The following is a 12,619-nucleotide window of genomic DNA, read 5'->3' on the forward strand; positions in this document are numbered from 1 at the left end:
TAGTGAAATATAAATTTGGAGGGAGGAACAGAGGGAATGTCAGAGTCTCCTGTGGCAAAATGAAAAATCATCTCTAAGGGATGGTCAGGATTTCCATTCATTACCCTCTGCTGCAGTTATCAGTCATGAAGTATTCATACATTCTGACAGAACCCTCTCACAGTTGGTTCTGATTAACAGGACACCTTACACACAGTTTGGATTCATAATTTACACTCAACAATAGGGATTATTAGACTTCTGAATGCTTAATAAGTCTGAGATGGAATTAAACATTTGCATCTCTCTTCAAATGCAAATCCTCTAGTTTGATTTAATCACCCAAACTAGGTTATTAATCAGGAATTCATAATACAAACATATGAAAGTGTATTCATTACACTATCACTGCATCCAAAATCGCATACTGTCTAGTAGGTAGAATAAATGAAATTCGGACAAACTACATCTGCCATGTTGTCATTGTCATGTCAAGTCAAGTCAAGTCAAGTCAAGTCAACTTTATTTATATAGCGCTTTTAACAATGCAGATTGTTTCAAAGCAGCTTCACAGTGTTAAACAGGAAAATAATGCAACAGAATTATTCAGCCGTATAGCTGTTCTGGAGAAAACGATGATGTCATCAGTACATTTCAATTATCATACAGTGACAATGTGGGCTTTAGAACAGTAATTAGATCAGTAATTTAGTTTATATGGTTAATTTAGTTTAATAATTAGATTTATTCGGATATTTAGTTGAAAAATTTTGTGTCCCCAAATGAGCAAGCCAAGCCAGAGGCAACAGTGGCAAGGAAACCAAAACCCCATTAGGTGACCTAATGGAGAAAAATAAACCTTGGGAGAAATAGACATGTGCCGGTAAACGGTAATACGATATACCGCAATAATGAACATGCACAATATTGTTATCGTGGGCACTTCAAAATACCGTGAATAATTATTTATTACGAATTATTCAGATTTTTAGAATGAATTTTAAGAATACTTTACCCATCAACCGTTTAAAATGAAAAACACGTCAAAGAGGAACGCGCACTGATGTAAATAGACCGTGCATGAGCCGAGCACATGGCGGAATGAGGAGACTCGCTGAAGTGCACATTCATTCTTTGACAGCAGAGGTCGCTGACGGAACAGCAGAAATGCAGCCGTTTCCCCAGTAATCACATAACCTAATACATAATACTTAAAGACTTAAGGCTATTAATTTTCAAACTTGCATTTTATATTTTAATCTGGACTAAATTACATGCCCTAGATATTGTTTGAATATGTTCTGACTGTTGATCAATCACACACTTTACAAGGCTCCAGTATTTAACATCAGTTCCTTCATTAACAAACTGACAATGAAAAATACTTCTAAAGCATGTATTAATCTTAGTTAAATGTACATTTCAGCATACCTATTGTTCTTTATAATTCTTTTGCACTTTAATCTGTTTTAAATATTTGTTTACTTTATACATTTTTGTGTATTGCTTTATTGTATTTAAATGTTTGGTTCTTTTGTTATAAGAAAGTGATTTAACCTGTTATAGTATGACAACACTTTTTTTGCAACTTATTTCAATATCGTGAAAATACCGTACACCGTGATAAAAGCTTCAGCAATTAATCGCAACATGAAAATTTGATACCGGCACATGCCTAGGGAGAAACCAGGCTCAGTTGGGGTGCCAGTTCTCCTCTGGCCAATTAACAAACAGCGTATGATTATTATTCTGACAACTTTACAGGTCAGAGGTCATAATAGATCGGAATATTCGAAATATCGGAGGCAACACGTCAGAGACGAGTTTATTGGGGATGACATATCGATTTAACAATTATTAAATAGGAATATTCGAACAATCGCAGTCATCACGCCGGAGACGGGTTTATTGAGGATGCCGTGTCAATGAGGCAATTCCAGGGGGCGTCTAATTGACACGGTCCCTGCAGACACTTCAGGGTCATGCGTTGGTCTTCTCTGGGCGCAGGTCCACCATCTGAACTGGATACGGCCCGGATCCGGCTGACTGCAGTAGACCTCAGTATAAAACAGAGAGACTAACATTAGCGTAGATGCCATTCTTCTGATGATGTAATGAGTACATCAGGTGTTATGGGAAGTGTTCCCGGTTACGGCTGACCTAGTTAATGCAGCCTAACAATCATTTAATTGAAAAAGTTTTGTATGTGTATGCCATAGTAAAGAGATGTGTTTTTAGTCTAGATTTAAACTGACAGAGTGTGTCTGCTTCTAGAACAATGCTAGGAAGACTGTTCCAGAGTTTAGGTGCTAAATAGGAAAAGGATCGACCCCCTGCCGTTGATTTCGATGTTCTAGGTATTATTAACTGGCCAGAATTTTGAGAGTGCAGTAGACGTGATGGAGTATAATGTGTTAAGAGCTCGTTCAAGTACTGGGGAGACAAACCATGTGACCTACACGGTCAGCTGCATCGCTTCACTTTTCTAAATCCTCTACCATGGCCTCATGGGATAGTAAAGTGTCCATCGAATGCGCACTTACATATATTTATGTACTGTTTTATTTCCAATTTCTGCAATTGTGGCTTCATTTCAATCACAATCAGCAATTTTGCCCCAATAACGTTTTTAAAAGTTAGTGTACATGGTTATCAAGGTCACGGACACATTACAACACGTGATGGTGTGAAGAAGATGATAAATATGACAAACAATTTTATTGTGACCATTTCCAATCAAACTGTGATTGTGTCTAATTATGCAAAATGTGTGAAAGTATTTAATTGTATTTTAGGCACAGCGGTATCGCTCATGTTTATAGCAAGTTAGCAACAGTGCAGGACGAGTTATGCATTTCATATTTAGAGTTGAAACAAGCCATTAGCATCACTAATTAGCATCTTAATTTAAATAATCACTCCACATCCCAGTAATTCTGTTTGAATATGTACGCATCATCATGATAACTGTTCACAAATGATTTCAAACAAACTCCTCCAGAGAAGACAAAGTCAATGGATGTGTAGGAATGTGCATTTACAGACACACACACACACACACACACACACACACACACACACACACACACACACACACACACACACACACACATAAGCATTGTGTTTTCATGTTTTATGGGGATTTTCCACTGACATAAGGACTTTTATAATGTACATACTGTATATGCTATCCCCTAACTAACACTAACCCTACCACTAAACCCATTATAGAAAACGTTCTGCATTTTTACATTTTCAAAAAACATCACCTAGTATGATTTGTAAGCTGTTTTTCCTCATGGGGACCAAAAAATGTCCCCAACAGGTCAAGTATTTTGGATATTGCCATCATTGTGGGGACATTTTGTCCCCATAATGTAGGGTTTACCAGGACCACACACAGAAATAAAAGTGAAGCTGACAGGCAAACCGAAACGCAGAGATCAGCAAAGCAGTGACGACATTTCATGTCAGATCAAAAACACCATAACGTGACCATACTTCCCAGAAGTATTATCACAGCTAATCCTTTCGATGAATATAATGAATCAGACCGAAGGTAACAAATCTCTACTCACCAGATATTTTAATTTACCAAGAAATATTTTCAAATCCAGTGGCTGACAGGAGCCAGAAGTTTCACTCTAAATCTAATTACTTCACAGAGGAGATGAAACGGCACCAGAAAACCAGCCAAGGCGAAAGACCTTTGACATAAGCCAAATCCGCCCATTCAGAATTCCAAATGGCTCTTAATGGAATTCATGCAAAGCAGAATACAGATGAATCCATTAAAGAGGACCATGACATGGAGATGAGCAGGATAATGAAGTGCATTCACATGCTTACAGAAGCACACACACATAGCAGGTTTAAAGTTCAGATTTTGGTCAGAGCAAAAGATGTTTTAAGGATAAGGGTATAAACGAAATTCAAAAATGGTTAAGATGACAGCTTTTTTAAATCCATAAACGTGATTTCCCAGAATAACACATGAAACATGACAGATGCAAAAAAAAAACTGCATAAAGTGTTCAAATCTTTCCTTCTGTAGCTCTCATATCAAATACGGCAGCATTAGGTGTACTGTGTCACGTCTGTCAATAACGGAGGAAAGAAAGTCATAATTTGACAAATTAACAGTAGCACATATTATAATACCACACTTCAATTTGATTTATTATTAAATTTGACTTAATGAGGTTGATAAAACCTGTATCCATTAATCTCATCCGTTCAGGCAACCCGACCTTCAAAACATCAGGAAAATCAGCAGGGTTTCATATGACACCATTTAGCTAGGATTTCTATCAATTGTGCCAATCCAGCATATTTTTTTATATTCCAAAAGTAATTTAAGAAACCAAGCTGTGGATTTCGAAAAGGTCAAAAGAACTGGGCATCTCTCAAGTCAGTGGTTATGAAACATTGGACTCTATTAGTATAGCCTGCATTTAGGCCTACGTGTATTTTTTAACGAATAAGAAACATAAAATAAAGTTTACTTTAACAAACATACATTATTGCAAATAATTCACTGGTTCATGTTGTTCCAAAGGCAAAAAACGAATACATTTATTTAAAGGTACACAAAAACCAAACTGCATGCATTTTGTGGGAGAACAGTGTTTCGGCTCTGCGTGATTAATATGACTCTTCACAATAGATAATGCTTTACAGCGAACTCTGTTAGCGATCCACATAAGGCAATTTATCTGTTCAAAATAATAATAAAATACCGTACTCACATGTTGGGTAATAAAAACACCATCTCCGATATGACGAGAAATGCATGGGTGACGTAACGTTACGCAAATTCTCGTGAAAACCATCTCAGCTCTAAAATATAAACACTTATTTGCTGCAGTTGAATATGTAAATATCTGAATATCATAGTATAAAATACTATGTGGAGGAAGCAAGATAATTTAATAATTATAATATGACTGCGTGGTGAACCTTAGGCTACTCATATTTAAACAACTTTATCGCTTGTGTTGTTGGTCAAAATGAGAGAGAAAAAAAAAAGGACATTAGATCATTTTTCAGTGCACCAAAATGCGACGTTAGTACAAAATGTTTTTTTGTGGTACACATATCCTTACAGGTACGATTTTGGCTGTATTATTTGTGTCCCCTTCTAACCATTATTATAAACCATTAGCTACCATACATTTTCCACAGAAGCAAAATCAAGTTCCACCCACCCAACATTTTTGTCATTTACTACTTATCAAAATAAAGCATTTTACTCATAAACACGTCACATGGAAGTAAAATTGGTCGCGAAAGTTTCACAGACACACACAGGCGGACTCATTATCTTCAGTTCAGAATATGAATATTTACAGGAATGCTAAAGTATCTCATCTGAATTTGTGTCGATGTAAATAACCGCTGGCAGAAAGTAAATTAGCGTTCGCCCCCCTCACCAGATAAACACAAGCCCCTGATTTATTGGTTTCCAGCTCAGCTGAAGGTTACCTTTGTGTAATGGAGGATGGCGCTCACTCAGTAATCTTGTGTCAGGTGACTTCTGTAATTGCATTATTTCATAAGGGTTGTGTATCGTAGATAGGTGGCTTTGATAATGGAAGCGAATTAAAAAAAGACTCATATCTCCAGATGTATTGCGCTTATTTATCGGAATTTCATTACGCCACTGTCAAGACCTTGAGATTAATTTATGCAGTTTCCTCCAGCCAATCACATTATTAAAGTTTATTGAATAACAGAGGTTGCTGGGGAAATTGTTTGGGGATAATATATCAAACAACAATTGTTCCTAACATTGTTCCTATGGTTGCTATGGGTAAATTTGTATTATTTATTTATTTAAAAGCAATTTTGTAATATAATTCCATGTATAGCCTATACTTTTACAGTGATCAGGGACAAGTTCCATGGATTAGTTAGAAGCAGCAAATGCTTAACATAACAAAAAGAACAAATACAACAGTATAAATAGGCAAAATTAAAATGTATTAATATATTAAGTTTAAAGGATTTCATTAGATTGTTTCAAGTGAATCCCATGCGTTTTCTAAATGAAAACTGCATGCTTGATTATAATACATTTGTGGAATGTAAAATATAAAAATTCTCCCTAGATGAGTTTTAGATGGAGTTAAGCAAATAGAGCGCTGCAGGTATGACATTACTTTGTTGGCCAAAACGTGCACTCTAAAAAATGCTGGGTTAAAAACAACCCAAGTTGGGTTGAAAATGGACAAACCCAGCAATTAGGTTGTTTTAACCCAGTGAATGGGTTGTTTTAACCCAGCGATTGGGTTAAATGTTTGCTTAAACAACCCAACCTCTGGGTTAAAACAACCCAATCGCTGGGTTTGTCCATTTTCAACCCAACTTGGGTTATTTTTAACCCAGCATTGTTTAGAGAGTGGAAGCAAGTTAGCATTTTATCACTTCTGGTTCCATCGTCCAAAAGAGTTTTTTTTTTAAAGGGATTTTGTTAAAATTGCTGAATTAAGGGTTGTGGTGAACACAAGCTCAAGACACTTTCACGTTCTATTCTACGACATAAAAAACATCAGGATTACACCGTGATTTTTTTGAAGCCATTAAGTGTCTTGAAAAAGGCGGTTGCTAACAAGTGGCTAAATGGGACTACAGAGGCAGTCGAGGAGATTAAACGTCATAAGGAGGTAAACTCAGTCCGCTTTTACGGTCTCATTATGCTTTGGGATTTTTGCTCTTAGAACATTATGCTTTTATAAACTAGCCTAACTCAAAAGTGGGAAAATGTTTTGAGATAAAAACGGAAAGAGTTGTCGGAGGCATTGAAGTCAAGCAACCGTGGTGTAGTTCATTTATTGCTTACCTTTAGCTTTTTACTTTTCAAAACGAAGCCTAAATGTGTTCAATGTGTTGTGTTCATCTGTGATAATTATCTTGATGGATAAAATGTGTAAGTATTGTTGATCACAGAACTTGTTTTTATTGCGGTAATCCAAAAGCCTATGGGAAAATCCTATTTGGTTTTTATCGAGGGCACCAGTGTGACCTACAAAGTGACGTCATACCTCTATTAGCAGTTGCATTATACAGTATACATACATACATACATGTAAATTCAAAACCATAAATGGAAACAACTATTAGAATCTACAAAATAAGAGCATCACAGTGCAAGAGGGTAACATTATACCTTTAGTGATCGAATTAAACATATGTATGCATATTCAGATGCAGCTGTTGTCCCTGGACTTTTTGGCTTAGGTCCCTTGTCAAATTCAGTAGGTGTGTTCTAAAAATTGCCTGTCTAAGGAGACATACAATTTCTTTCTTTCTTTCTTTCTTTCTTTCTTTCTTTCTTTCTTTCTTTCTTTCTTTCTTTCTTTCTTTCTTTCTTTCTTTCTTTCTTTCTTTCTTTCTTTCTTTCTTTCTTTCTTTCTTTCTTTCTTTCTTTCTTTCTTTCTTTAAATGCATTTTGAATGAACATACACATTATTCTTTATCACAAAATGCAGATGTACTTCTATTTTTGGAGATTTTTCATCTTGAAGGCATAGTGAACACATGGTTTTCAAATGAGGAAAGACAAAAAAGAAAAGATAAATATATCTCAGAAATCTGATATCTCAGTTTCAGCCAGATACGAGTACAGTATGAAAGCAAAACTCACGTGTACAGCTCTCAAGGTGACATTCTGGCTGTGAATACCAGTTTGCTCACTGTCAGAGTTTTGTCCGCTGCCCCACTGGGGGGCTCTGGGCCGGGCAGCTGGGTCTTGATACACAGAGGGAAATGGATGGGTCTGACGCCAATGAAGGGAATCTGTAGAACAGACAAGGTCAACTAATCAGTTGACCACCTAAACAATAAAGGAAAGCTTGATTTGCATTTTCACTGCTAAGGAAAAATCAGTACTTCCATTGCAAAAATAAGTTCAGATGTTAAGCTTTGGTTCTGTGTTAATGAAATGCTCACAGCACAAAATTTTTCCAGTGAAAAGGGCAGGTATGACCATTCAAAAGATGTAAGAAGAAAACAACTAACCATAATTAGCAACTAATCAGTCTGACTGCGATCACAGCGAGATTACAGGGTTTATCTGCTTTGAAAGAAGACAAACATGGCATTAGATGCACCAGAAAGACCTGCCATGACCAGGGCTGCGGTTCAGTGTCTGTAAAGATGCTGTAGTGCCCTTCTCATCCAACAGCATGTCTGCACTGCAAGAGAACAATGCAGTACAAGTAGAGAGCTGCCATCGACAAAGCTTGTGCATCAAAAGGCACATTGATTGCAATGTGAGCTTTCTACTTTTGTTGCGTTAGGTTGCAATCTCAGTTTAGATGAGATGTGAGAGGTTAAAAGGATATAGACAGCATTGATTTTAAGGGAATTTTTTGGGTTTTTAATTTAGCACCAGCAGAACATCAGACATTCTCTGGAAGCTTCTTCAAAAGCAAAGCCTGTTCTGATCTCCCATACTGAGATTTCTCTCATAAGCACACTTTTCTTTCTGCATGGCTCTCTGTGCGACGTTAGCTCCATACTGGCTCTCTTAATTAGCTGGAAAGATGTTTCTGTGATCACTGCTTTATATGTCAGACTCATTAGTTTCTGCCTGGAGATTTGTTCTGGTTATGAAATGCATGGTTACACTTTTCATAGCTCTGTATTTTATTGGGAAACAGAGCCAGAAACTAAATTAGCAGAGATGCACTATATTGCCAAAAGTTTTGGGATGCCTGCCTTTACGTGCACATGAACTTTAATGACATCCCATTCTTAATCCATAGGGTTTAATATGGAGTTGGCCCACCCTTTGCAGCTATAACAGCTTCAGCTCTTCTGGGAAGGCTTTCCACAAGGTTTAGGAGAGTGTTTATGGAATTTTTTGACCATTCTTCGAGAAGCGCATTTGTGATGTCAAGCACTGATGTTGGACGAGAAGGCCTGGCTCGCATTCTCCGCTCTAATTCATCCCAAAGGTGTTCTTTTGGGTTGAGGTCAGGACTCTGTGCAGGCCAGTCAAGTTCCTCCACACCAAACTCGCTCATCCATGTCTTTATGGACCTTGCTTTGTGCACTGGTGAGCAGTCATGTAGGAACAGGAAGAGTCCATCCCCAAACTGGTCCCACAAAGAAGAGCATGAAATTGTCCAAAATGTCTTGGTATGCTGAAGCATTAATAGTTCTTTTCACTGGAACTAAGGGGCCAAGCCCAACCCCTGAAAAACAACTCCACACCATATATAATGCAACACGTTTCAAGGCAATTTAGTGGGCCTTTAATAAACATGTCTATACTGGCTAACATTGATGTGTTGTGAAGTCAAAGCTTAAAGGTCCCGTTTTTCCAGATTTTTTGAAGCTTTGATTGTGTTTACAGTGTGCAATATAACATGTGTTCATGTTTCGCGTGTAAAAAAAACACAGTATTTTTCACACAATTTACTTATCTTAGCTGTTTTCACTGTCCTAAAAAACGGCGTGATGATTTCCTTGTTCTATGAAGTCCCTCCTTCAGAAATACGCAACGAGTTCTGATTGTGCCAGCGGTTCCCGTGTTGTGATTCGACAGCAGCTTAGCGCACGTTGCCCGGAAAGGTCACGCCTCTTACCTTAACAAGGAGATGCATGCGCTCAAAGTACAGCGTCCCTGAAGGCCAAACAAAGGTGATTTGACTCCGGGATGAAAATAACAGCGTCTGGACGACATGGCGACAAACACACTCTATAAATGCAACCGAAAGCAACACTTCCTCTTCTCCACGTGGGAGAGCAACACGACCACGCCCCCTTTTTTGCGTATTCTTGTGGGCGGTTAGTCAACAAACTGTTCTATTGACGTCATTAAAGCAAGAAGTACAGGGATGTAGTCCAAACCGGCCGTTCGCTGTAGGCTTTGAAAGGGAACTTCTGTTAAATAAAATATCTCGCTTGGCATTGAACTTTGAGCTTTATAATTTTACAGGTATTATTTATGCTCTAACAGCAACATTACACACTAACTAAAGTTTGAAAAATGGGATCACGAAGAACAGGACCTTTAAGTTTAAGATCATAATGCAAGGCAAACAGCACATGTACCCTCACTGGCCACTTTATTAGGTAAACCTTGCTAGTACTGGGTTCAACCCCCTTTTTTCCTTCAGAACTGCCTCAATTTTTTGTGGCATAGATTCAACAAGGTGCTGGAAACATTCCTCAGAGATTTTGGTCCATATTGACATAAAAGCATTACACAGTTGCTGTAGATTTGTCGGCTGCACATCCATGATGCTAATCTCCCGTTCCACCGCATCCCAAAGGTGCGCAGTTGAATTGAGATCTGGTGACTGTGGAGGCCGTTTGAGTATAGTGAACTCATTCTCATGCTCAAGAAACCAGTTTGAGATGATTTGAGTTTTGTGGCGTGCATGTCATCCTGCTGAAAGTAGCCATCAGAAGATGGGATGGACATGGTCAGCAACAATACTCAGGTTGGGGTGTTTAAACGATGCTCAATCGGTACCCAAAGTGTGCAAAGAAAATATCCCCCACCAGCAGCCTGAACCGTTGATAGGCAGGATAGATCCGTGCTTTTAAGTTGTTTACGCCAAATTCTGACTCTACTGAATGTTGCAGCAGAAATCGAGACTCATTAGATCAGGCGACGTTTTTCCAATTTATTGTCCAATTTTGGTGAGCCCATGTGAATTGCAGCCTCAGTTTCCTGTTCTTAGCTGGCAGGAGTGACACTGGTGTGTCTTCTGCTGCTGTAGCTCATCTGCTTCAAGGTTTGACATGTTGTGCGTTCAGAGATGCTCTTCTGCAGACCTCGGTTGTAACAACTAGTTATTTAAGTTACTGTTGCCTTTCTATCAGCACGAATCAGTAGGCATTCTCCTCTGACTTCAGGCATCAACATGCTCATAGAACTGCAGCTCACTGGAAATGTTCTCTTTTTCGCACCACTCTCTCTTTTTCGGACCACTCTAAGTCCTAGAGATGGTTGTACGATAAAATCCCTGTAGATCACCACCACCGCCACATTTAAAGCACTTAAATCAACTTCCTCTCTACTTAACCATCAGACTCGCACAACCGTCATGTTTGTAGTTTTTTAACACTTTTTATTTGCATTTGTAGTTCTAATCAAATCCTTGTCCAACTCGCAATGGGTTGTGGGCAATATCAGCCGTTAGAATCCCTGTCCCAAATTGCACACTTCATGTGCATTTTCGGTCTTGTGGACTTACAATGGCCTCTGCGTGTCCGTTAAGTCCACAAGACTGCAGGGTGTCCCATTTGTCATTTTAGGTCTCAGAAGGGTGCTCGCGAGCGCCCCCTTTGAGGTCGAGATGCGCCCTTGATGCACACTTCTACCGGGCCCGCACTGGTGCGGCTTACGCAGCGGACTTCTTCCCAGCAGTCAAAGCAGCATCACTTTATTAACTTAATAAAATCTCTAAATATAATTTACTTGATGTTTTGAGTTGAACATACCAAAATAATTGACTAAAAATCCAACAGTTAATTTTGTCTCATATTTACAGTTATATTTAAGTTTTTTTCACTAAAAGAATTTAGTGTTCGAATAACCAATGATTTATTTAAAATATACTTAATATATTTGTGAAATTTCCATCAAAATATTTGAGAAAGGAGAATTAAATCGATCGGTTTCAAGAACCACAAATATTACTTAATTTAAATCAAGATTATTAATATTTAACACACACTAAAGAAATTGAGTAACTTTACTCGATTAAAACACTGCACCCCTCCCCCGCCTCTTGACGTGACGACAGCTCAACGGTTGATTGAGCGAGGGCTGTTTGAATTCTCTTCAGTCTCCAGAGGAGTTCCTTCTTCTCAGCGTTGCAGAATTGGTGCATTTCCACTGTGAAATTCAGGTTTGTGTGTTTTATTTTATCTATAAAATCAATGCTGTGCTTAAAATAATTTTATTTAATGCAAAACAACATACAGGGACGCACCTAAACAAATGTGGCATCTGTCTTTGAAGCCCCTGGTTCCTTGTTCAAAACACAGAACTTTATTCCTTAAGATAATGAATATAATTAATTTGATGATAAAATGTTCTTAAAACTGTGCACTGTTTGTTTATTGGCCGGTTATGGAGACAGGCGCGTTGCAACATCTTTGAGCTACGAGTGAAACGCAGGACGGCGGTCTGAAGTTCAAAGTCCACCCGCTGAGCGCGAGTCCATCTCAGGCTCGAGAAACGGTGCTGATACGGTGGAAATGGGATAACAGACAGGTTGATTACACTTTAATTACTTTTAAATGTTTAATTTTTACTTCTAAAATGTTTGTTACATGAGTTTAAATGTTGCCAATATTGTATACATGTCAAAACTGTAATATATGCTGTATTGCTGTACTCATCGACAATAAAGGCCAATGTCATGTATAAGTGTGGTTGTGTGGAGTATTTTACAACGGTTTAGAGGAAATTAAAGTTAATATTAAAGTTATACTATAGGAGTTAATATTACTCATACATAACAACAGTTAATATTACTCATAAATATTGTTTTTTAAATGTTTTTCCTTCAATTTTTTCTACTCAATTTTATTTGTAAATGTGCCAAATGTAGTTACTCAGATCTTTTTTTACTTGCTTTTCAGCTTGTACGGTGTATGTAATTGATTACACTGC

Source organism: Gobio gobio (assembly GCF_949357685.1).
Source record: "Gobio gobio genome assembly, chromosome: 14".
Taxonomy (NCBI): Eukaryota; Metazoa; Chordata; class Actinopteri; order Cypriniformes; family Gobionidae; genus Gobio; species Gobio gobio.